The sequence below is a fragment of the Pseudophryne corroboree genome, chromosome 4 (assembly GCF_028390025.1).
Source record: "Pseudophryne corroboree isolate aPseCor3 chromosome 4, aPseCor3.hap2, whole genome shotgun sequence".
In the NCBI taxonomy this organism is placed as follows: Eukaryota; Metazoa; Chordata; class Amphibia; order Anura; family Myobatrachidae; genus Pseudophryne; species Pseudophryne corroboree.
This window is the reverse complement of record NC_086447.1, coordinates 638,268,944-638,294,897: the sequence shown is the minus strand read 5'-3', so window position 1 is coordinate 638,294,897 and position 25,954 is coordinate 638,268,944. Positions and strand designations below refer to the sequence as shown.

At 48.5% G+C, this 25,954-nt stretch overlaps 1 protein-coding gene and 1 pseudogene across 1 annotated transcript in view; both read right to left on the bottom strand.

The window, feature by feature from the left end:
• The window catches only part of CNKSR3 (CNKSR family member 3), a 315,713-nt gene that overhangs the window by 84,953 nt on the left and 204,806 nt on the right, over positions 1 to 25,954 (bottom strand). The window lies entirely within an intron of this gene.
• On the bottom strand, positions 25,590 to 25,708 carry LOC134913694 (5S ribosomal RNA; annotated as a pseudogene).

Sequence of the window (25,954 nt, the reverse complement as noted above, 5' to 3'; positions counted from 1 at the left end):
GGTGAGACCCAGACCACATGTCCAACTGGTCCCGTGAAAACCTTGTCATTTGACCTGCTCACCAAAAAGGCCTCGTAGGCCGCAACCACCTTCTTCAGCAACGGAACATATTGATGGTTTGTCACTGCAAATCTGATCCGACTCTGGATCCTCAGATCTCTTTCCACAGGAAAAAACAAACTCTGAACAGTTCAGTATCTAATCTTATACCCACCGCAGACATCTGCGTTGTTGGGAGCAACAGCGATTCTCTGTGTTGAACAACTGTCAGAGAGAACCACGATTTGTACCACTTGTTTCTTGACCTCGCCGTAGTCAGGAGAGCATCTCAGTACAGAACAATAATGGCTCTATCGAAGGAAACCCATCATCCTGCCATCACTCCGGTGAAATGGCCAAGACAATCCTGGATAGCAAAACCCGGTAAGCTTAATGCAGATGAAACCGCACTTAAATTCTAATTATATGTTTTGGAGAACCCAGGACTGAGAGATTCCACCTTGTAGGTCAACCTCTTAAGTAGAAACCTTTTTATTTTATTTATTTTTTTACGACAGGGACATCAGGACAATGTCCTGATCCCGACACAACTCTGGTATGGCGTTGCATACTACCTCCCCTTCCAGAGGAGAATCGGTAAGATCTATCTGAAAAAACAGAGCGGGGTATCATCTGGAACTCCAGTATGTCCCCCCTTTGGATTCTATTTGTAACTCACTGGTCCAAGTCCATACCAGGAATGACTGAAGAGCACCAGATGAGTTCCCGCCGGAGTGGGCTCCAGCAAGATAGAACATGCGTAGGATGTGGTAGAAACAGAAGACGATATCTGCTTCTGCAACCTTGAAAAGGCTGCAGACCTCTTACCTTTCCACCTTCCACTATCTGCAAAGAAAGGGGGGAAAAAACGGAATCCAACCTGTTAAAACGACTGCATCCCACAAAAGGATGCGTCATCAAACGTTGTGAGGGAACCTATCACAAGAAGGTAGACGTACCAGTGGTATCTGCCGAGAGTAACTTAACCAAGGCATCCCCAAACCCCGGTTACACCTTCATAGGGAAGATACTCCAGTATCCCTCGGAGTCAACTTCAGCATTCCCTTGGTGAATCCACAACGCACTCCCAGCCGAGAGAGCCATGGAAGTGGTCCGTGCACCCAAGAGTCCTAGTCTCGCGGCAGCCTGCCGCAATGTTATAGAGAAGACCTAACCTAAGAAACGTCCCCTCTCTCTCTAGGGTAATTCTATCGGATGCCAAGGTAACCGACCATTTCTGAATACAAGCACTCCCCCATGCGTATGCAATGCAAATATCATCAAAGCATATAATTAAAATATCACTTAGCTTCCTGTATACGATCCACTGTGACAGGGCCCCGTGCAGACCAGGGGTCGACTTTTACTTTATTCTGTCCGCGGCGGGCAAAGAATAAACACTTGGACTCCTCGTGAGGCTCTGAGACCATCTCGTCACGGCTGACCTAGAGCTTTATCAACAGAGCGACCAGCACATGAGAAGGAATAATTTTACTTCAGCATTCATTAGAATTTGTAATATGAATATACATATTTAAATACACATATACACACATATCCTATATATATATATCTATCTATCTCATACATATAAGTATTTTGTCTAGAACCCCAGGGTCCCTAGTGACATTAATGTGTGCTGAATGTGTACGACCATGAACTGAATGCCCAAGTTGTGGATCTGACCAGGAAACCTTACGGTCGCCATAAAACATAGTATTCGTCGACAACAGGGAGTAGTGTAACTAGATAAAAATAACATTCTTGCGACCCCGAGGGAAGTATATACACATAAATTTAATATCATTCCCCCACAAATAAAACCACGTCTGTGCTAGAGCTACAGGCCCATGGAACCGTACCCTATACAGGCATAGGTTATTTACTTCATGTTAATTTACACCCAGTAATAACAGTTGGTGCCGACAAGTCACCCACATACTGTGTCACCCATACAGTGTTTACTTTTGAAAAAAGCATACAACTAACGACCTGCTGAGATTGATCTACAGACCCAAGTACCATCAGGAGTCGGCAATGCCGACAGAGGGATTCCCATAGCCATTTTGTGACAGAGCACTCACACATGTCGACACGTGTACTATAAAGCTATAATGGGTATATGTGACAGGGAAAACACAGAACACAATTACAACTCATTAACTAACACGCACATTATAATACATAGTGCTATATTTTTCTATTTTGCACTAAAATCACCGTGTCCCCCCCCTCGTTTTTCACTGTTAGCTGCCTAACAGTGCTTTTGGCGGGGACATGAGGAGAAAATGGCGCTGTAACGAGTTGTGAGGGCTAAGCCCCGCCCCCTCTCGACGCGCTTCAGCCCCGCTAATATTTTTCATATTTATACTGGCGGGGGTCCGCATACAGTGCCTATGCACTGTATACATCTTTTGCCATTGTCAGGAAGAGGTATATTGCTGCCCAGGGCGCCCCCCCTGCGCCCTGCACCCTTGTAGTGCCACTTGTGAGTGGGAGCAATGGCGCGCTGCGCTGTACCTCCGAGACTTGAAGTCTTCTGCCGTCACTGAAGTCTTCTTTTCTCCCAATACTCACCCGGCTTCTTTCTTCTGGCTTCTGTGAGGGGGTTGACGGCGCGGCTCCGGGAACAAGCAGCTAGGCGCACCAAGTGATCAAACCCTCTGGAGCTAATGGTGTCCAGTAGCCTAAGAAGCAAAGCCTTTAACTCACAGAAGTAGGTCTGACTTCTCTCCCCTCAGTCCCACGAAGCAGAGAGCCTGTAGCCAGCAGGTCTCTCTGAAAATAAAAAACCTAGCATAAAGTCTTTCCAGAGAAACTCAGTAGAGCTCCCCTAGTGTGTGACCAGTCTCTCCTGGGCACAGAATCTAACTGGAGTCTGGAGGAGGGGCATAGAGGGAGGAGCCAGTTCACACCCATTCAAAGTCTTATAGTGTGCCCATGTCTCCAGCGGATCCAGTCTATACCCCATGGTCCTTATGGAGTCCCCAGCATCCTCTAGGACGTATGAGAAAAAGTGAAAAAACTCATTTTGACCTTCTGTCATGTCGACATAGTACAAGTCTACCTAGAGTCCTGGTCAACCTAAAAACCATGTCAACCTACTTACTGTCGACCAAAGAAACCATGTTGACCTACTTACTGTCGACCTAAGTGTGGTCGACCTTACATACCACACCCCTCCAAAGCACTTGTGCAAACCAATCGGCAATGAAATTCACAAATGGTTTCCCAAGTACAGCTAAATATGGGATCCAGTCAGGATCCCGGCAGTTGAAATACTAACGCCAGAATTTCTGATGCTGCTTGGAATGCCAGCGCCGGTATCCCAACATGAATCACGATCTCAACCATCTGGGATACCGAACAAAGGTTTGCCGGGGCTGCAGAGAGGTCAACTGTGGTGGGTTGGAAGTTAGGTTTAGGCTGTGGGGTAGGGGTTAAGATTAGGCTATGTGGGGGTTAGGCTGCGGGGAGGGGACTTAGGGATAGGCACCCCCAGGGGTTTGTTAGGTTTAGGTTGGATAGGTTTAGGCACCACTGGGAGGGGGGGGGGTGAATTAGGGTCAGGCTGCAGAAAAGGATGCTTAGAGTTAGGGGGTTTAGGGATCAGGGATAGAATACTTACCTACTAGGTGTTGGGATCCTGAGCATTGGAATGATGCTGTCGATATTATGACTTCCGTCATACCAAGTGCCGGGATCCCGATACCATTGGCGAAATACAGGTATATGGTGGCCATTGAATGACAAAAATGAAAGTGACAGATCATTCTACAAAAGTAGCATAATCTCTCATTCCTTTACGGTCATCCGGCAACCAGATTGAAAATATGGGAGGAAATCTATCAGATCTCCTAAATAGATAAGTATAGGTCACACATAGCAACAAATCAGATCTAGCAACTATTGTTTTATAGAATGTACTAGATAAGTGATAGCTAGAAGATAGAGGAGTATACATAAATAAAAAATGTGTTGGTTTGTTTTGTATAATGCAAAATAAACAATATTTTTTGCTTTAGATAGAACAAATCTTTAACAAAACTGTATTAAACGTTCTTGAAAATAGTCTCTATTATTGTTTTCTGTCGTGTTGTGCAGTATGTTTTCTTGATGCATACACAAAATAGTTACATGGAGATGCTTGATATCAAGCTATGAGTATAGTTTATATTACTGAAGTACAGATAATACAAATAAAACAAAACACTATAGAGAAAGTTCAGAGGGAAAACCTTTTTCTTGGCAAAACTGATTAATTTTTCTCAGCCACAAACAATTTTACTAATAAGTCTTCACTGTTATGTTTCATGTCCATCACAAGTCTGTCTTAGTTCAAGGGAGAAGTGGGATGTCATGAAAAAATAGATGTGAAGACATCAATACATATTTCAGCAAGCAAATGTAGCTGCACTTCAATATGGCAGACAATAAATAGTAAAAAAAAATATCTAGCACCTAAGAATCACTTCCACACAATGAAGTATGAAAATATAGGCGGAAAAATATATCACACTGTATGTCAGTGTTCAATGGGGCAAAGCAGATTTGGGCATGTTTATGGATTTATTTTGTAAACAATAGTTCCGTCTGCAGACAGACTGTCAAATAGCAAGAGAGTGGATTTTTCCGCTGTTTATCATATGCAAAATCGCTAAATACTAGAAAATTTTCAAAATCATAACATTCAAGTTAAAAAAAACGAGATTTATGGTAAGAACTTACCTTTGTTAAATCTCTTTCTTCGAGGTACACAGGGCTCCACAAGGATGGACAATGGGGTGTAGAGTAGGATCTTGATCTGTGGCCACCAACAGGCTCAAAAGCTTTGACTGTTCCCAAGATGCACAGCGCCGCCTCTTCTATAACCCCGCCTCCCTGCACAGGAGCTCAAATTTTAGTTAACCAGCCCAATGCAGTAGCAGGAAAAGAGACAACAACAGTTAGTAGCCACAAACACCACAGTCTCACGACAGGAGAAGTGTCAGCGGCTAATGCCATACCAACCCAAAGAAGCTAAGTGCGTCAGGGTGGGCGCCTTGTGGAGCCCAGTGCACCTCGCAGAAAGAGATTTAACAAAGGTAAGTTCTTACCATAGATTTTGTTTTCTGCTGCGGGGTACAATGGGCTCCACAAGGATGGACAATAGGGATGTCCTAAAGCAGTTCCTTATGGGAGGGGACACACTGTAGCGGGCACAAGAACCCAGTGTCCAAAGGAAACATCCTGGGAAGCGGCAGTATCGAAGGCATAGAACCTTATGAACGTGTTCACTGAGGACCACGTAGCTGCATTGCACAATTGTTTAAGGGTCGCCCCACGGTGAGCCGCACAAGAAGGTCCAACAGACCGAGTAGAATGGGCCGTAATGTGAGCAGGAGCTGACAGACCAGTCTTCACATAAGCATGTGCAATCACCATTCTAATCCATCTGGCCAACGTCTGCTTGTGAGCAGGCCAGCCACGTTTTTGAAAACCAAACAAAACAAAGAGAGAATCCGATTTTCTAAGAGAAGCCGTTCTCTTTACGTAGATAAGGAGAGCCCGTACCACACCAAAGACCGTTCTTTGGGAGACAAGTCAGGAGATACAAGGGCCGGAACCACATTCTCCTGGTTAAGGTGGAACGAAGAAACCACCTTAGGTAAATATCCGGGACGAGTCCTAAGAAACGCCCGGTCACGGTGAAAAATCAGATATGGGGAACTATAGGACAAGGCACCCAAATCCGACACTCTTCTAGCGGAGGCAATAGCCAGCAAAACACCACCTTAAGAGAAAGCCACTTAAGGTCAGCTGAGCCAAGAGGTTCAAATGGGGACTCTTGCAACGCCTCCAAAACAACTGACAAATCCCAAGGAGCCACGGGCGGGACATAGGGAGGTTGGATACGCAACACACCCTGAGTGAAAGTATAAACATCAGGTAAGGTCGCAATTTTACTCTGAAACCACACCGACAAGGCAGAAATATGAAACTTGAGGGAAGCCAGACGCAGGCCCAAATACAGGCCCTGCTGCAGAAAAGCCAAAAGTTTGGCCGTACTAAACTTGGAAGCGTCATAATTGTTAGATGCTCACCAAACAAAGTAAGAATGCCAGCCCCTATGGTAAATCCGAGCAGAAGCCGGTTTCCGGGCCCGTAACATAGTTTTAATGACCGCCTCAGAAAAACCTTTAGCCCTCAAGACGGAAGCTTCAAGAGCCACGCCGTCAAAGACAGCCGGGCCAGGTCCTGGTAGCCACAGGGGCCCTGAACGAGGAGGTCTGGGCGTTGTGGAAGTAGAATTGGACGCTTTGACGAGAGGACCTGAAGGTCTGAGAACCAGTGCCGTCTGGGCCAAGCTGGAGCTATGAGAAGCAGGATTCCTCCTTCTTGCTTGAACTTCCGAATTACCATGGGTAGAAGTGACACCGGAGGGAACACGTACGGCAGCCGAAACATCCATGGCACTGCCAGCGCATCCACGAATGCTGCTTGAGGATCCCTTGTCCTTGCTCCGAAGACCGGAACCTTGTGATTTTGTCGAGACGCCATCAGATCCACATCTGGAAGGCCCCACCTTTCCACGAGGAGTTGAAACACTTCTGGATGGAGGCCCCACTCGCCGGCATGCACGTCCTGACGACTGAGAAAGTCCGCTTCCCAATTCAGGACTCCCGGAATGAATATTGCCGATATGGCCGTCAGATGGCGTTCTGCCCATTGAAGAATCCGCAAGACTTCCTTCATTGCCAGGCGGCTTCACGTGCCGCCTTGATGGTTTACGGTGGCATTGTCCGACTGTACTTAAACAAGACTGTTTTGTATTAAATGCTGGGCCAGGTTAAATGCATTGAAGACCGCCCGCAATTCCAGAATGTTGATCGGGAGGAGAGACTCCACCTCGGTCCACCGACCCTGATGGGGGTGTTGCTCCAACACCGCGCCCCAACCCCGTAGACTGGCATCCGTCGTCAACAGGACCCAGTCGAGTATCCAGAAGGGACGGCCCCTGCTCAACTGTTGTTCCTGGAGCCACCAGGATAGCGACAGACGGACCTCCGGAGTCAATGAGATCATGTGAGACCTGATCTGGTGAGACAGGCCGTCCCACTTGGCAAGAATCAGCCTCTGGAGAGGGCGAGAATGGAATTGAGCATACTCCACCATTTCGAATGCTGACATCACGAGGCCCAGCACCTGCATCGCTGAATGAATCGACACTTGCGGACGAGAGAGGAAGCAACGAATACTGTTCTGAAGCTTCAGGACTTTCTCCTGAGACAAAAACAACCGCTGGTTGTGAGTGTCCAACAGCGCTCCCAGGTGCACCATGCTCCGAGCAGGGACCAGGGAGGATTTCTTCCAGTTGATGAGCCACCCGTGGGCTTGCAGAAACTGGACAGTCAGATCTAGATGACGTAGGAGAATTTCCAGGGAATTTGCCAGGATCAACAAGTCGTCCAGATATGGTAGGATCCTGACCCCTTGATGGCGGAGCACTGCCGTCATCACCGCCATGACTTTGGTAAAAACTTGCGGGGCTGTGGTTAAACCAAAAGGTAACGCCCGAAACTGGTAGTGGAGGTTGCCAACCGCAATCCTCAGATACTGTTGATGCGACACTGCTATAGGAACATGCAGTAAGCATCATGTATATCCAGGGAGACCATATAGTCCCCAGGTTCCAAAGCCAGAACTATAGAACGAAGGGTTTCCATACGGAACTTGGAAATTTTCACAAACTTGTTCAGTGCCTTGAGGTTGAGAATGGGCCGAAATGACCCACTCGGCTTCGGGACTAGAAACAGCGGAGAGTAGTAACCCTGGCCTCTGAACAAGAGGCACTTGTACCACCACTCCTGTGTCCAGGAGGGTCTGTATCACCGAACGTAGAGTCTTTGCCTTGATCTGATCCGCAGGGACGTCTGTCAGGCAAAATCGATGAGGGGGACGGTTTTTGAAGGCTATGGCGTAACCTCGAGTAACGACTTCCCGTACCCAGGCATCTGAAGTGGTCTTCAACCATTCCTGGGTATACCCTAGAAGCCGGCCCCCCACCCTGGTCTTGGAAGCTGGCTGACAGGCAGCCCAGGCTCTTTTGGGCTTTGGCTTACCAGGTTTGGAAGTGCGGGCCTGTTTGTGGTACGCTTGACCTTTTGCTTTACCTGATGGACGAAAGGGACGAAAGGGACGAAAGGAAGTACTTTTAGCCTTCGGCACAGAAGGAGCGGTACTTGAAAGACAGGCAGTTTTGGCAGTAGCCAGATCAGCCACTATTTTACTTAAGTCTTCTCCAAACAGGATATCTCCCTTAAAAGGGAGTACCTCCAGGGTTTTTCTAGAATTCAGATCCACGGACCAGGATCGCAGCCACAATATCCGGCGAGCTGGGACTGACGTAGTAGAAGCCTTAGCTGCCAGAACACAGGCATCGGAAGCCGCCTCCTTAATATAGTGAGAAGCTGTTACAATATATGATAAGCATTGTCTAGAATGGTCAGAAGAGAGTTCAGTTTCCAACTCTAGGGCCCACGCTTCAATTGCTTTTGCAGCCCATGTCGCTGCAATAGTGGGCCTTTGCGCAGCACCTGTGAGGGTGTAAATCGCTTTCAGACAACCCTCCACACATTTATCCGTAGGCTCTTTTAGAGACATGACCGTAGTGACAGGTAGAGCTGAGGAAACCACCATCCTAGCCACATGCGAGTCCACTGGAGGAGTTGTCTCCCAATTTTTAGACAGCTCTGGCCCGAGGGGATATTGAGCAAGCAGCTTCTTATGAGGCACGAACTTCTTACCTGGATTTTCCCAGGGTTCCTGACGTATATCCACCAGGTGATCAGAATGAGGTAAAACTTGTTTAACCACCTTCTGACGCTTGAATCTATCTGGTTTCTTAGGAGGGACGGATGGCTTGGGATCATCCGTAATCTGTAGGATCAACTTAATAGCCTCCAAAAGATCAGGAACATACACTTGTGAACCACTATCCCCCTCAGCATTATCTGTGTCAGAATCTGTGGGGTCAGTGTAAGCGCCATCTTCATCAGACGAGGTGTCAGTGACAGCAGTGGATTGTGAGGAGACAATAGCTCACTTAGAGGCTAGACCTTTTAGTAGTCAGCGACTGGTTCAATTTCTTCAATTGAGCGGACAAGTTATTGCCCACAGCGGGTTAGCCGCAGGGACCATATACGGCTAAACCGGCATCAAAGGTCCCATAGGGGGCGTTAGTTTAGTAACTAGCGTATTCAGAAGTGTGGAGAAAGTAGCCCCCGTTGCCACAGTCCCACTGGGAGGCAAGGAACCCCCAGAACCAGAGCCCTCAGCTGCTATATTCTCCTCATAGGTATCTGTGGAATCAGCAACACCGGTAGTGTGTTCGGCCACAGACCCGTTACCCTCGTACGCAGACATGATATAACTTGCAATATCAGGTAACACAGTACAATTGTCAGCAGCACAATACCTGACCCAAACCCCTGCTTAATGTAGTCAGCACAAGCAGGGACACAGGAGAGATACGGTGACTAGAATCACAGAAAAAAATACAATTAAAGTATATTTTGTGAATATCCTATATTACAGTATCATAAACCTGACGCACCAAGCCCCCTCAGGTTATAGAATATAGGGATAGCAAGTTGAGTGAGAAACACGAAATGAAAATCACCCAGCAAGCTAATGCACACACATATAGTTACAGTTGTACAATACAGAGGTTATTACACACAATAATACTGCACTGGACTAGCTTATATACAGCCATGTAAACAATAGATATAACACTGCACAGTAAAAACTGGATGTATATCCCAGGGTACCTGTACCAGAGAACCCTGACTAAATGCACTTTTTCTTAACTATCACTGTCTAAATGACAGGTAGAATACTTAAATGTCATGTAAAGGCACAGCGCTGACTACCAGGCGGCTTTACAAAGGAAGATTTGCCCAAGCAGTCCCAGGAACAGTGTAGCTGAGAGAAATGGCGCCCAAACACTGACTGGGAGTGAGGGAGAGACAGATATGCAGCTCCAATGCGGGAACATTTACTGTAAATGGCACCCTGGGGCTGGGGGAGGGGCTCCAGGTCTAAGCCTTATCCCCTCTGCTGGCATAAACACCTGGTACTGCGGGCCAATATAAATAGGTTTAGAGAGAAAACCTGACCTGTACCCATGCCCTGGTGGTCTAGTGGGGTCGCCTGTATGCCACAGTGTCCAGCGCGCGCGGCCCGCCTCTCACCGACCGCGCCGGATCGTGATCCAGCGCAGGTTTCGCGAGCGGGACCCACTTACAACCTCCAGAAGCGTGGCCACGCGATCCCGGAGAGCCCCAGCCGTGTGTGTCTAACAGGAAGAAAACCGGAGCCTCCCATTGTAGTTACCCGGCAACCAGGGCGCGGGAGTGTACAGCGTCGCTAGGGAGAGATGGAGCTCCTGACATCTACACACTGCTGTAGCCCTTCAAGTCTTCACTTTTCTTCTAAAAAGCTCTTCTTAGGGCTGCCAGGAGCAGACCCTCTGTTAAGTGCCTGCTATCTGCAGCACCAACTACAAAACTGTGCTCCTGTGCAGGGAGGCGGGGTTATAGAGGACGCGGCACTGTGCATCTTGGGAACAGTCAAAGCTATTGAGCCTGTTGGTGCCCTCGGATCAAGAGCCTACTCTACACCCCATTGTCCATCCTTGTGGAGCCCAGTGTACCCCGCAGCAGAAAAGCAATTATTTACTTCTTTTTTAAATGATTGACAAGACTATAATATTACTGGAATGGTGAATAGAGGAGATAAATAAGCTGATACTATCTAAAAATAAGAATTTACTTACCGATAATTCTATTTCTCATAGTCCGTAGTGGATGCTGGGAACTCCGTAAGGACCATGGGGAATAGCGGCTCCGCAGGAGACTGGGCACAAAAAGTAAAAGCTTTAGACTAGCTGGTGTGCACTGGCTCCTCCCCCTATGACCCTCCTCCAAGCCTCAGTTAAGATACTGTGCCCGGACGAGCGTACATAATAAGGAAGGATCTTGAATCCCGGGTAAGACTCATACCAGCCACACCAATCACACCGTACAACTCGTGATCTGAACCCAGTTAACAGTATGATAGCCTCTGAAAAGATGGCTTCCAACAATAAACAACCCGATTTGTTTGTAACAATAACTATATACAAGTATTGCAGACAATCCGCACTTGGGATGGGCGCCCAGCATCCACTACGGACTATGAGAAATAGAATTATCGGTAAGTAAATTCTTATTTTCTCTGACGTCCTAGTGGATGCTGGGAACTCCGTAAGGACCATGGGGATTATACCAAAGCTCCCAAACGGGCGGGAGAGTGCGGATGACTCTGCAGCACCGAATGAGAGAACTCCAGGTCCTCCTCAGCCAGGGTATCAAATTTGTAGAATTTAGCAAACGTGTTTGCCCCTGACCAAGTAGCTGCTCGGCAAAGTTGTAAAGCCGAGACCCCTCGGGCAGCCGCCCAAGATGAGCCCACCTTCCTTGTGGAATGGGCTTTTACAGATTTTGGCTGTGGCAGGCCTGCCACAGAATGTGCAAGTTGAATTGTACTACAAATCCAACGAGCAATCGTCTGCTTAGAAGCAGGAGCACCCAGCTTGTTGGGTGCATACAGTATAAACAGCGAGTCAGATTTTCTGACTCCAGCCGTCCTGGAAACATATATTTTCAGGGCCCTGACTACGTCCAGCAACTTGGAGTCCTCCAAGTCCCTAGTAGCCACAGGTACCACAATAGGTTGATTCATGTGAAACGCTGAAACCACCTTAGGGAGAAATTGAGGACGAGTCCTCAATTCCGCCCTATCCGAATGAAATATCAGGTAAGGGCTTTTATAGGATAAAGCCGCCAATTCTGATACGCGCCTGGCTGAAGCCAGGGCCAACAGCATTACCACTTTCCATGTGAGATATTTCAAATCCACTGTGGCAAGTGGTTCAAACCAATGTGATTTTAGGAACCCTAAAACTACATTGAGATCACAAGGTGCCACTGGAGGCACAAAAGGAGGCTGTATATGCAGTACCCCTTTGACAAACATCTGAACTTCAGGCACTGAAGCCAGTTCTTTCTGGAAGAAGATCGACAGGGCCGAAATTTGAACCTTAATGGATCCTAATTTTAGGCCCATAGACAATCCTGCTTGCAGGAAATGTAGGAAACGACCCAGTTGAAATTCCTCCGTAGGGGCCTTCTTGGCCTCACACCACGCAACCTATTTTCGCCAAATGCGATGATAATGTTTTGCAGTTACATCCTTCCTGGCCTTGATCAGGGTAGGGATGACTTCATCTGGAATGCCTTTTTCCTTCAGGATCCGGCGTTCAACCGCCATGCCGTCAAACGCAGCCGCGGTAAGTCTTGGAACAGACAAGGTCCCTGCTGGAGCAGGTCCTTCCTTAGAGGTAGAGGCCACGGGTCCTCCGTGAGCATCTCTTGCAGCTCCGGGTACCAAGTTCTTCTTGGCCAATCCGGAGCCACGAGTATCATTCTTACTCCTCTCCTTCTTATGATTCTCAGTACTTTTGGTACGAGAGGAAGAGGAGGGAACACATATACCGACTGGAACACCCACGGAGTTACCAGAGCGTCCACCGCTATTGCCTGAGGGTCCCTTGACCTGGCGCAATATCTGTCCAGTTTCTTGTTGAGACGGGACGCCATCATGTCCACCTTTGGTTTTTCCCAACGGTTTACAATCACTTGGAAGACCTCTGGATGAAGTCCCCACTCCCCCGGGTGGAGGTCGTGTCTGCTGAGGAAGTCTGCTTCCCAGTTGTCCACTCCCGGAATGAACACTGCTGACAGTGCTATCACATGATTTTCCGCCCAGCGGAGAATCCTTGCAGCTTCTGCCATTGCCCTCCTGCTTCTTGTGCCGCCCTGTCTGTTTACGTGGGCGACAGCCGTGATGTTGTCCGACTGGATCAATACCGGTTGACCCTGAAGCAGAGGCCTTGCTTGACTTAGGGCATTGTAAATGGCCCTTAGCTCTAGGATATTTATGTGAAGAGACGTTTCCATGCTTGACCACAAGCCCTGGAAATTTCTTCCCTGTGTGACTGCTCCCCAGCCTCTCAGGCTGGCATCCGTGGTTACCAGCATCCAATCCTGAATGCCGAATCTGCGGCCCTCTAGAAGATGAGCCTTCTGTAACCACCACAGGAGAGATACCCTTGTCCTTGGAGATAGGGTTATCCGCTGATGCATCTGAAGATGCGATCCGGACCATTTGTCCAGCAGATCCCACTGAAAAATTCTTGCATGGAATCTTCCGAATGGAATCGCTTCGTAAGAAGCCACCATTTTTCCCAGGACTCTCGTGCACTGATGCACTGACACTTGTCCTGGTTTTAGGAGGTTCCTGACTAGCTCGGATAACTCCCTGGCCTTCTCCTCCGGGAGAAACACCTTTTTCTGGACTGTGTCCAGAATCATCCCTAGGAACAGTAGACGTGTTGTTGGAATCAGCTGTGATTTTGGGATATTTAGAATCCACCCGTGCTGACGTAGCACTACCTGAGATAGTGCTACTCCGACCTCTAACTGTTCCCTGGACCTTGCCCTTATCAGGAGATCGTCCAAGTAAGGGATAATTAATATGCCTTTTCTTCGAAGAAGAATCATCATTTCGGCCATTACCTTGGTAAAGACCCGTGGTGCCGTGGACAATCCAAACGGCAGCGTCTGAAACTGATAATGACAGTTTTGTATCACAAACCTGAGGTACCCTTGGTGAGAAGGGTAGATTGGGATATGGAGATAAGCATCCTTGATGTCTAGAGATACCATATAGTCCCCTTCTTCCAGGTTCGCTATCACTGCTCTGAGTGACTCCATCTTGAATTTGAACCTTTTTATGTAAGTGTTCAAAGATTTTAGATTTAAAATTGGTCTCACCGAGCCGTCCGGCTTCGGTACCACAGACAGCGTGGAATAATACCCCTTTCCCTGTTGTAGGAGGGGTACCTTGATTATCACCTGCTGGGAATACAGCTTGTGAATAGCTTCCAATACTGCCTCCCTGTCGGAGGGAGACGTTGGTAGAGCAGATTTCAGGAACCGGCGAGGGGGAGACGTCTCGAATTCCAATTTGTACCCCTGTGATTCTACCTGCAGGATCCAGGGGTCCACTTGCGAGTGAGCCCACTGCGCGCTGAAATTCTTGAGACGGCCCCCCACCGTGCCCGAGTCTGCTTGCAGAGCCCCAGCGTCATGCTGAGGACTTGGCAGAAGCGGGGGAGGGCTTCTGCTCCTGGGAAGAGGCTGCATGGTGCAGTCTTTTTCCCCTTCCTCTGCCCCGGGGCAGGAACGAGCGGCCTTTTTCCCTCTTGCCCTTATAGGGACGAAAGGACTGGGTTTGAAAAGACGGTGTCTTTTTCTGCTGAGAGGTGACCTGGGGTAAAAAGGTGGATTTTCCAGCCGTTGCTGTGGCCACCAGGTCCGATAGACCGACCCCAAATAACCCCTCCCCTTTATACGGCAATACTTCCATATGTCGTTTGGAATCCGCATCACCTGACCACTGTCGCGTCCATAACGTTCTTCTGGCAGAAATGGACATCGCACTTACTCTAGATGCCAGGGTGCAAATATCCCTCTGTGCATCTCGCATATATAGTAATGCATCCTTTAAATGCTCTATAGTTAATAATATACTGTCCCTATCCAGGGTATCAATATTTTCAGTCAGGGAATCCGACCAAGCCACTCCAGCGCTGCACATCCAGGCTGAGGCGATCGCTGGTCGCAGTATAACACCGGTATGTGTGTATATACCTTTTAAGATATTTTCCAGCCTTCTATCAGCTGGTTCCTTGAGATCGGCCGTATCAGGAGACGGTAACGCCACTTGTTTTGATAAGCGTGTGAGCGCCTTATCTACCCTAGGGGGTGTTTCCCAACGTGCCCTAAGCTTTCCACTAGCCCTTTGGGGAGACAGAGGGAGAGTTTGCCAGCACACACCAGAGCGCTATATATATACAGGGATAACCTTATATAAGTGTTACTCCCTGTTATAGCTGCTGTATTTATATATTAGCTGCCAATAGTGCCCCCCTCTCTGTTTTACCCTGTTTCTGTAGTGCAGGACTGCAGGGGAGAGTCAGGGAGCCGTCCTTCCAGCGGAGCTGTGAAAGAAAATGGCGCTTGTGTGCTGAGGAGAAAGGCTCCGCCCCCTTCACGGCGGCCTTTTCTCCCGCTTTTTTCAGGAAACTGGCAGGGGATAAATGCATCCATATAGCCCAGGAGCTATATGTGATGCATTTTTTTTTAGCCATATAAGGTTTTTATATCGTTTTTATTGCGTCTCAGGGCGCTCCCCCCCAGCGCCCTGTACCCTCAGTGACCGGAGTGTGAAGTGTGCTGAGAGCAATGGCGCACAGCTGCAGTGCTGTGCGCTACCTTATTTGAAGACAGGAACGTCTTCTGCCGCCGCTTTCTCCGGACCTCTTCGCTCTTCTGGCTCTGTAAGGGGGCCGGCGGCGCGGCTCCGGGACCCATCCAGGCTGAACCTGTGATCGTCCCTCTGGAGCTAATGTCCAGTAGCCAAGAAGCCCAATCCACTCTGCAGTCAGGTGAGTTCGCTTCTTCTCCCCTTAGTCCCACGATGCAGTGAGCCTGTTGCCAGCAGGACTCACTGAAAATAAAAAACCTATTTAAACTTTTACTTCTAAGCAGCTCAGGAGAGCCACCTAGCTTGCACCCTTCTCGTTCGGGCACAAAAATCTAACTGAGGCTTGGAGGAGGGTCATAGGGGGAGGAGCCAGTGCACACCAGCTAGTCTAAAGCTTTTACTTTTTGTGCCCAGTCTCCTGCGGAGCCGCTATTCCCCATGGTCCTTACGGAGTTCCCAGCATCCACTAGGACGTCAGAGAAATATATTTACCTGCCACAAAATAACATTGCTTCTTCTGCTACTCTGTTGATCATTTTACTAGTAACATAGGGGGTCATTCCGACCCGATCGCACACTGCCGTTTATCGCAGTGCAGTGATCAAGTCACTACTGCATATGCAAATGCACCGTAATGCGCAGGCGCGTCGTACGGGTACAAAGCGGATCATTGCTGGGGCGATGGATTTAATGAAGACACCATTTGCACAGCCGATCGCAAGAAGATTGACAGGAAGAAGGCGTTTATGGGTGTCAACTGACCATTTTCAGGGAGTGGTTGGAAAAACACAGGCGTGTCCAAGCGTTTGCAGGGCGGGTATCTGACGTCAATTCCGGGAACGGGAAGGCTGAAGTGATCGCAGCGGTTGAGTAAGTTGAGACCTACTCAGAAACTGCACAAACTGTTTTTGTGCTGCTCGGCTGCACAGGCGTTCGCACACTTGCAAAGCTAAAATACACTCCCCAGTGGGTGGCAACTATGCGTTTGCTCGGCTGCAAAAAGTAGCTAGCAAGCGATCAACTTGGAATGACCCCCATAGAGCAATATGTAGCATCCGAAACATTGGAAACACTTGGATAAATGAGGGACACCAAGCATATTGAAAGCGATTGATTCCATACAGGTGTAGCTAATATGTTAATTCACTGATTTTGAAAGAGGGGTTATAGGTGGGGAATAGATGTCAGGAGATGGGGTATATGCAATTCACGGCGAATCGCGGCAATTTTTCGCCGTTTTTTAATTCGACTAAATTCGCCAGGTGAATTCCGGCAGGTGGCTGCCGGAATTCACCATATTCAATGAAAAACGGATTCGCCAGAACCGCGGGCGAAAATCGGCCGATTTGGCGGATTTTGCCGCGATTTTAAAAAACGGGAAAAAACGGGAAAAACACGGAAAAAAAATGGCGTGGGGTCCCCCCTCCAAAGCATAACCAGCCTCGGGCTCTTCGAGCTGGTCCTGGTTCTAAAAATGCAGGGGAAAAATTGGGCAGGGATCCCCCGTATTTTTAAAACCAGCACCGGGCTCTGCGCCTGGTGCTGGTGCCAAAAATACGGGGGACAAAAAGAGTAGGGGTCCCCCGTATTTTTAACACCAGCATCGGGCTCCACTAGCTGGACAGATAATGCCACAGCCGGGGGTCACTTTTATGCCGTGCCCTGCGGCCGTGGCATTAAATATCCAACTAGTCACCCCTGGCCGGGGTACCCTGGGGGAGTGGGGACCCCTTCAATCAAGGGGTCCCCCCCCCAGCCACCCAAGGGCCAGGGGTGAAGCCCGAGGCTGTCCCCCCCCATCCAATGGGCTGCGGATGGGGGGGCTGATAGCCTTTTGTGATAATAAAAAGATTTTGTTTTTTCCAGTAGTACTACAAGTCCCAGCAAGCCTCCCCCGCAAGCTGGTACTTGGAGAACCACAAGTACCAGCATGCGGGAGAAAAACGGGCCCGCTGGTACCTGTAGTACTACTGGGAAAAAAATACCCAAATAAAAACAGTACACACACACCGTGAAAGTAAAACTTTATTACACACTACCGACACACACATACTTACCTATGTTGACACGCCGACTGCCACGGTCTCCGACGATCCGAGGTACCTGTGAAAAAATTATACTCACCTTCCAGCGTCCAGAGATAAATCCACGTCCAGAGAGATAAATCCACGTACTTGTAAAAAAAAAAAAAACGCAAATACCCGCTTCATACCGGACTGAAAGGGGTCCCATGCTGACACATCAGACCCCTTTCTCCCGAATGCCGGGACATCACGTGACTCCTGTCATTGAAGTCCCTTCAGCCAATCAGGAAGCGCTACTTCCGTGGCGCTCACCTGATTGGCTGTGCGCTGTCTGTGCTGTCAGACAGCGCATCGCAAAGCCGCTCCATTACTTTCAATGGTGGGAACTTTGCGGGTAGCGGTGGGGTTAACCCGCGGTCAGCCGCTGACCGGCGGGTGACCTCACCGCTAGCCGCTAAGTTCCCACCATTGAATATAATGGACGGGGCTGTGCGATGCGCTGTCTGAGTTCAGACAGCGCACAGCCAATCAGGTGAGCGCACCGAAGTTGCGCTTCCTGATTGGCTTTAGAGACCTTTCAGTGACAGCTGTCACTGAGAGGTCTCTCTGCATTCGGGGTCCCATGTGTCAGCATGGGACCCCTTTCAGTCCGTTTGGTCGGGTGTCCGGTTTGTTATTTTCTACAAGTACGTGGATTTATCTCTGGACCCTGGTTGAGGTGAGTATATTGATCTTTTATTTTCAGGTATCCGTGGATTCTACATGGAGAAGAGGACCGATGTCGGCGTGTGAACATAGGTAAGTATGTGTGTGTCGACGTATGAAATAAAGTTTTACTGTCGACGGTGTGTGTGTCCTGTTTTTATTTGGGTATTTTTTTTCCAGTAGTACTACAGGTACCAGCGGGCCCGCTTTTCTCCCGCATGCTGGTACTTGTGGTTCTCCAAGTACCAGCTTGCGGGGGAGGCTTGCTGGGACTTGTAGTACTGCTGGAAAAAACAATATTCTTTTCATGATCACAAAAGGCTATCAGCCCCCCCATCCGCAGCCCATTGGATGGGGGGGGACAGCCTCGGGCTTCACCCCTGGCCCTTGGGTGGCTGGGGGGGGACCCCTTGATTGAAGGGGTCCCCACTCCCCCAGGGTACCCCGGCCAGGGGTGACTAGTTGGATATTTAATGCCACGGCCGCAGGGCACGGCATAAAAGTGACCCCCGGCTGTGGCATTATCTGTCCAGCTAGTGGAGCCCGATGCTGGTGTTAAAAATACGGGGGACCCCTACGCTTTTTGTCCCCCGTATTTTTGGCACCAGCACCAGGCGCAGAGCCCGGTGCTGGTTTTAAAAATACGGGGGATCCCCTGTCAATTTTTTCCCCGCATTTTTAGAACCAGGACCAGCTCGAAGAGCCCGAGGCTGGTTATGCTTTGGAGGGGGGACCCCACGCCATTTTTTTTTAGGATTTTACCGTTCCAGCAATAAATAAAAAAAATTAAAAAAAATAATATTTTAAAAAATATATAAATAATATTTGTGCCTCCAAAAAAAAAAAAAAAAAGTACCTAATCCCTTCTAATATAAATAGATCTGCTATTCCCAAAAAAAAAAAAAACACAAAAAAAAAACATGTTTAAATTTTTTTTATTTGTTTTCACCCTCCAAAGTGTGGCGGATTGAAAATGACGAATTTGCTGTCTAAAAGCACTGCTGTCGAATTTCCAAACTTGAATTGAATATGCTTTGGTCGAATTGCAGCACTTATATCATTGCAGAAAAGTCGAATTTGCAAAAATTCGAATTTCAAAAAGTCGAATTTTGAAAGTCCGTTTTTTGGTCGGAAAGCACTGAATTGCATAGGCGAATTTTTTTTTTGGTCGAAAATGACCCGAAATTCGACAATTTCGGGAATTCGACCGCAATTGCATATACCCCATAGTGATCAGGTCAGCTCAACTTACTAAGGTTTCACAAGCAACACGGAATGGCGGAGAGGAAAAATAATCAGTGAGGGTAACAGTGGGTGGAAGCACAGGCTCAGGATTGTGAGATTCTTGCATTTGAGAAACAAGGCAAAACAGGTGAGAAACTGTAGGTCAAATTACTGCATATTTCAGCTTGTGGAGCGACAGTCTCATCAGTACTCCATGGGAACAGCATATTACAGTAGGATCGCAAACCAATTTTCCCACCTTGTAATTGCAAATTTGCTATTGCAGAATAGCTGGTATTTCCCTCTGAAAGGACCCCTGCAACACTGTGTTCCTTCCGGGATCCAGTCTTTTGGTCGACAGTAAGTAATAATAATAATAATTTTATTTATATAGCGCTCTTTCTCCAATAGGACTCAAGGCGCTTAACAGATACATAGCATAATATAGTACAGAAAATAATGAAGTACAGAACAGCTTTTCATAAAATACAGAAGCATGGAGATACTAAAGGGACATTTATGGGAATGCTTGAGTAAAAAGGAAAGTCTTGAGTATACTTTTGAAGGATTCTATAGATAGGGCCTCTCGCACTGTGCGGGGAAGTGAGTTCCATAGAGTCAGAGCCGCATGACTAAAAGTAGGATGACACTGTCTAGTTCGACCACTATTGGTCGACAGTAAGTAGGTCAACGTGGTTTCTAGGTCGACAGGGACTCTAGGTCAACATGAGTTTTTCACATATTTTTCTCTTACGTCCTAGAGGATGCTGGGGACTCCAAAAGGACCATGGGGTATAGACGGGATCCGCAGGAGGTTGGGCACACTGAAAAGACTTTGACTGGGTGTGAACTGGCTCCTCCCTCTATGCCCCTCCTCCAGACCTCAGTTAGACTTTGTGCCCAGGAGCGACTGGACACTCACTAGGGAAGCTCTACTGAGTTTCTCTAGAAAATACTTTTGTTAGGTTTTTTATTTTCAGGGAGACCTGCTGGCTACAGGCTCCCTGCAACGAGGGACTGAGAGGAGAGAAGTCAGACCTACTTCTACTTAGTTAAGGGCTCTGCTTCTTAGGCTACTGGACACCATTAGCTCCAGAGGGTTCGATCACTTGCTTAGCCTAGCTGCTTGTTCCCGGAGCAGCGCCGTCACCCCCCTCACAGAAGCCAGAAGAAAGAAGCCGGGTGAGTATTAGAAGAACCGAAGACTTCAGTGACGGCAGAAGACTTCAGTAATGGAGGTACAGTGCAGCATTAGCGCTGCGCTCCATGCTCCCACACACTTCACCAACGGCACTTGCGGGTTCAGGGCGCTGGGGGGGGGGGGGGGGGGGGGGGGGACGCCCTGGGCAGCATGTTACCGGGTCTTTTAAGGGCTGGCAGACAGGCATTTTCGGTGCCCGGGCACCGTTTTCCGTACCCCCGCCAGCATTCAAGTTTAAATTTATGCGGGACTGAAGCGCGCCGGGAAGGGGCTTAGCCGCACAGCTCACCAGCGCCATTTTCTCTCATCCACAGCCGCTGCATGAGACGCTGGCCCGGGACCTCCAATATTTGGTGCATTTATTGTATTTAACAGCAGCGCTTTTCCACATATATCGTTTGGTGGGATATATGGGCGCTGGGGTGTGAGCTGGCATACTCACTCTGTGTTTCTCTATCCGGGCTTCCTTGTGGGTCTGTCCCCTAGCTCAGGCAATGTGTGTGTGTGTCGGTACGTGTCGGCATGTCTGAAGCTGAGTGTTACTCCCCGGAGGAGGTTGCTGGGGGCGCAGATACGGGTCTGGAGATGGCACTGTCGGCACAGCCGACACCTGATTTGCTTACTATGTTAAGTGCGCTTAATACAAATGTCTAAGAGATTGGATAAATCGGAGTCTCAGACTCAAGTCTGGAGGATATCCATGGAGGATGCTTTGTCTCAGGTGCAGGCCCCGTCAGGGTCGCAAAAGCGTTCATTTACCCAGATGGTAGATACGGATACAGACACGGATTCGGATTCCGATGTCGACTTCACTGAGGCTACTTTACACCCAAGGCTAGTTAAGAGTATTCAGTACATGATTGTGGCTATTAAAGATGTTTTACGTATTTCTGATGAACCTGCGGTGCAGGAAACAAGGATTTGTTTGTTTAAAGGGAAGAAACCTGAAGTGAAGTTTCCCCCCTCTCATGAAATGAATACTCTTTGTGAAAAGGCTTGGGAGTCGTCAGACAAGAGGTGGCAGATTCCCAAGAGAATTTTCATGGCGTAGCCTTTCCCCTCTGATGACAGGGGAAAATGGGAGTCGTCTCCTAATGTCGACAATGCTCTATCCCGTTTGTCTAAGAAGGTGGCACTTCCGTCCCCTGACACGGCAGCTCTCAAGGATCCGGCGGATCGCAAGCTGGAGACGTCCCTGAAGGCCATTTTCGCTAATACGGGTGCATTGCTCAGACCTGCTGTGGCGTCGGTATGGGTGAGTAGTGCTATTGCTAAATGGGCTGATAAGTTAGCTTCTGATATGGATACCCTTGATAAAGATAATGTTCTTTTGACTCTTGGTTATATCAAGTACGCTGCAGATTACCTGAAGGATGTGGCGAGGGATGTTGGTCGCTTGGGATCAAGAGCCAATGCCATGGCGATCTCGGCCAGGAGGGCACTGTGGATCCATCAATGGAATGCTGATACCGACTCTGATGCCCCTTTCACATTGCACAAATAACCCGGTATCGACACGGCATATTGCCGTGTCGAAACGGGTCAGTGTGCGATGTGAAAGGTCCTTTGCTGAATTAGCGGGTCGCCTGACCCGGTAATTCAACCCGGTAAAAAAGAAGTGTTATTACCGGGTTGAATACTGGGTCAGGTGCAGTGTGAATGGGAGCCGTTCCGATGCGACACGGCTCCCATTCACAGCATAGGCAGAGGCGGCGCAGAAGATGAGCTCATCTCCCGGCGCCGCCTCCACCCCCGCCCCTGCTGCGCCCCCCGCTGCTATGGCAACCAACCCGGTATATTGCCGGGTCGGAAAGCCAGCAATGGAGAGCAAATGCCGGATCCCACCCAGTAAGGACACGTTTCTCTTACCGGTGGGATGCGGCATTTGCGATCTGAAACCAGCACAAGAAAGCTATGGAAGCTCTCCCCTTCAAAGGTAGTGTCTTGTTTGGTGACAGCTTGACTGACCTGGTGTCTACCGCGACTGCGGGTAAGTCATCTTTTCTTCCTTATGTTCCCACACAGCAGAAAAAGGCACCCCATCAGCAGATCTAGTCCTTTCGTCCAAATAGATACAGGCGAGGAAAAGGCTCATCCTTTCTCGCTTTAAAGGGTAGAGGACGGGGAAGAAAGTCGCCTGCGGTATCAGGCACCCAGGACCAAAAGTCCGCCCCCGCCTCTACCAAGTCCACCGCATGACGCTGGGGCTTCCCTGGGGAAGTCCGAACCGGTGGGGGGCCGTCTGCGGATCTTCAGTCAGGTCTGGGTTCAATCAGGCCTGGATCCTTGGGTCCTAGAAATAGTGTCTCAGGGATACAGGCTGGAGTTTCAGGAGATGCCCCCTCACCGCTTTTTAATTTCGGCCTTGCCAATGTCTCTTCCGGACAGGGAGGTCGTGAAGGCAGCAATACAAAAGTTGTGTCAACAGAGGGTCATTGTTCCCGTCCCCCCGTCCCAACGGGGGGAGGGGTTCTACTCGAGCCTCTTTGTTGTACCAAAGCCGGACGGTTCAGTCAGACCTATTCTGAACCTAAAATCCCTCAATCCTTACTTGAAAGTTTACAAGTTCAAGATGGAATCTCTTCGGGCTGTGATTTCCAGCCTAGAAGGGGGGGATTTTATGGCGTCAGTCGACATAAAGGATGCCTACTTACACGTCCCGATATATCCTCCGCATCAAGCGTTCCTCAGGTTTGCGATACAGGATTGTCATTACCAATTTCAGACGTTGCAGTTTGGGCTTTCCACGGCCCCGAGGATTATTACCAAAGTCATGGCGGAAATGATGGTTCTCCTTCGCAAACAAGGGGTTACAATTATCCCGTACTTGGACGATCTCCTGATAAAGGCGAGGTCCAAGGAAAAATTGTTAAGGAATGTGGAATTGTCTCTCTATCCTGCGACAACACGGTTGGATTCTAAATTTACCAAAGTCTCAGTTGATTCCGACCACTCGGCTGCCCTTTCTGGGCATGATTCTAGATACGAAGTTACAGAGAGTGTTTCTTCCGGAAGACAAAGCTCTGGAACTACAGACAATGGTCAGGGAGCTTCTGAGGCCGACAAGTGTGTCGATTCATCAGTGTACTCGAGTTCTGGGGAAGATGGTTGCGGCGTACGAAGCCATTCTGTTTGGCAGGTTTCATGCCCGGGTGTTTCAGTGGGATCTGCTGAGCAAATGGTCCGGGTCTCACCTGCACATGCACCGGAAAATAAGTCTATCTTCCAGGGCCAGGATTTCTCTCCTGTGGTGGCTACAAAGCTCTCACCTTCTAGGAGGGCGCCGATTCGGAATCCAGGACTGGGCCCTACTGACAACAGATGCAAGTCTCCGAGGCTAGGGCGCAGTCACCCAAGGAAGAAATTTCCAGGGGAAATGGTCAAACCAGGAATCTTGTCTCCACATAAATGTCCTCGAGTTAAGAGCCATTTACAATGGCCTGCTACTAGCAAAAAGCCTTCTTCAGGGTCGACCTGTCCTGATCCAGTCGGACAACATAACAGCGGTGGCGCATGTAAACCGTCAAGGCGGAACAAGGAGCAGGTCGGCTATGGTCGAGGCCACAAGAATCCTTCGCTGGGCGGAACAGCACGTGAGCGCTCTGTCAGCAGTCTTCCTCCCGGGAGTGGACAACTGGAAAGCAGACTTCCTCAGCAGACACGATCTCTATCCGGGAGAGTGGGCTCTTCATCAAGAGGTATTTGCAGAAGTGACAAAGCGTTGGGGAATTCCTCTGATAGACATGATGGCGTCTCGCCTCAACAAGAAGCTTCCGAGGTATTGTTCCAGGTCAAGGGACCCCCAAGCCAGTGCAGTGGACGCCCTGGTGACTCTGTGGGTGTTTCAGTCGGTATATGTGTTCCCTCCACTTCCTCTCATTCCAAAGGTGCTGGGAATCATACGACGAGCAAAGGATCAGGCGATTCTCGTAGTTCCATATTGGCCGCGCAGGGCCTGGTATCCGGATCTTCAGGAATTATTGGTGGAAGATCCTTGGCCGCTCCCTCTAAGAGAGGACCCGTTATTGCAGGGTCCATGCGTTTTTCCGGACTTACCGCGGCTGCGTTTGACGGCATGGAGTTGAGCGCCAAATTTTAGCTCGAAAAGGTATTCCTGGGGAGGTCATCCCCACTCTCCTTAAGGCGAGGAAGGAGGTTACGGCGAAACATTATCACCGTATTTGGAGAAAGTATGTTTCGTGGTGTGAGACCAAGACTGCTCCTGCGGAGGAATTTCACTTGGGTCGGTTTCTCCATTTTTTGCAGGCAGGCGTCAATGCAGCCTGAAATTGGGTTCCATCAAAGTGCAGATTTCGGCTTTATCTATTTTCTTTCAAAAGGAATTGGCCGTCCTTCCAGAGGTTCAGACTTTTGTGAAGGGAGTGCTGCATGTCCATCCTCCATTTGCACTGCCTGTGGCGCCGTGGGATCTTGAAGTGGTCTTACAGTTTCTTATGTCTGAAAGGGGTTTTTTTGCAAAGAGGCAAAAAATAGACTGATTCTGTGTCTCTCTGGGGCACACTTTGTATACAGTAAATTGTTGATAAGATTAGAATATTTAGTAATTGTGTATGTAAAGATAAAACGTAACTTTTAATAATTGTCAGACGAAAAAAGACAGACAAAATACATAAATCATGCTGTATATATCAGCAAGTAGATTAAAAAAGTATTAAATGGTGAAAAGACGATTGTGACTCACTTGGTATAGAGTAGGTGGCAGATAATTTATGTGCACACCCACTAAGATTAAGCGAGTATTGATATTTGAAATTATTCAGAGCGAAAATTAGGTAGATCTTGTTTTCTCTATTGATTTATGAATTTTTATACGTGAGTATATTCATATGAGAGAAACAAGAAAAACCGGCTTAAACGACTCCGGACTCCTTCTTGAAAGGTAAGTATAGGTAATATACTGCAAAATTTAGGTAAGGAATACTGGTCAGCAATAGGTGTCTGCACTGAAGGTATGTTCCTTGATCCTACAGTACCCAGTATTCCCAGAGGGTCACCCTCTCTGGTACTGACCGGGCCCAATGCTGCTTGGCTTCCAAGATCAGGCGAGATCGGGCATATCCAGCATGGTATGACTGTAGATAGTCACGTGGGTACCTATCTGCGTGTGGAAACACCAATTGCTTGAGCCGGTCAAAAAAACAAAACAAAAAAAAAAAAGAGGGGGGGGAGGAGTGGGGGAAAGAAATTCCAAACTACTTCAAAGTGTCTGGATAATAAATCCCATTGTATGTGACTATGAAATCAATAGAGTGGAAAATGATACTGGAACAGTTAGTAAACAGAGTATTAATAGTCACAAATTCCCACAGCAAAATTGTGGTAATAC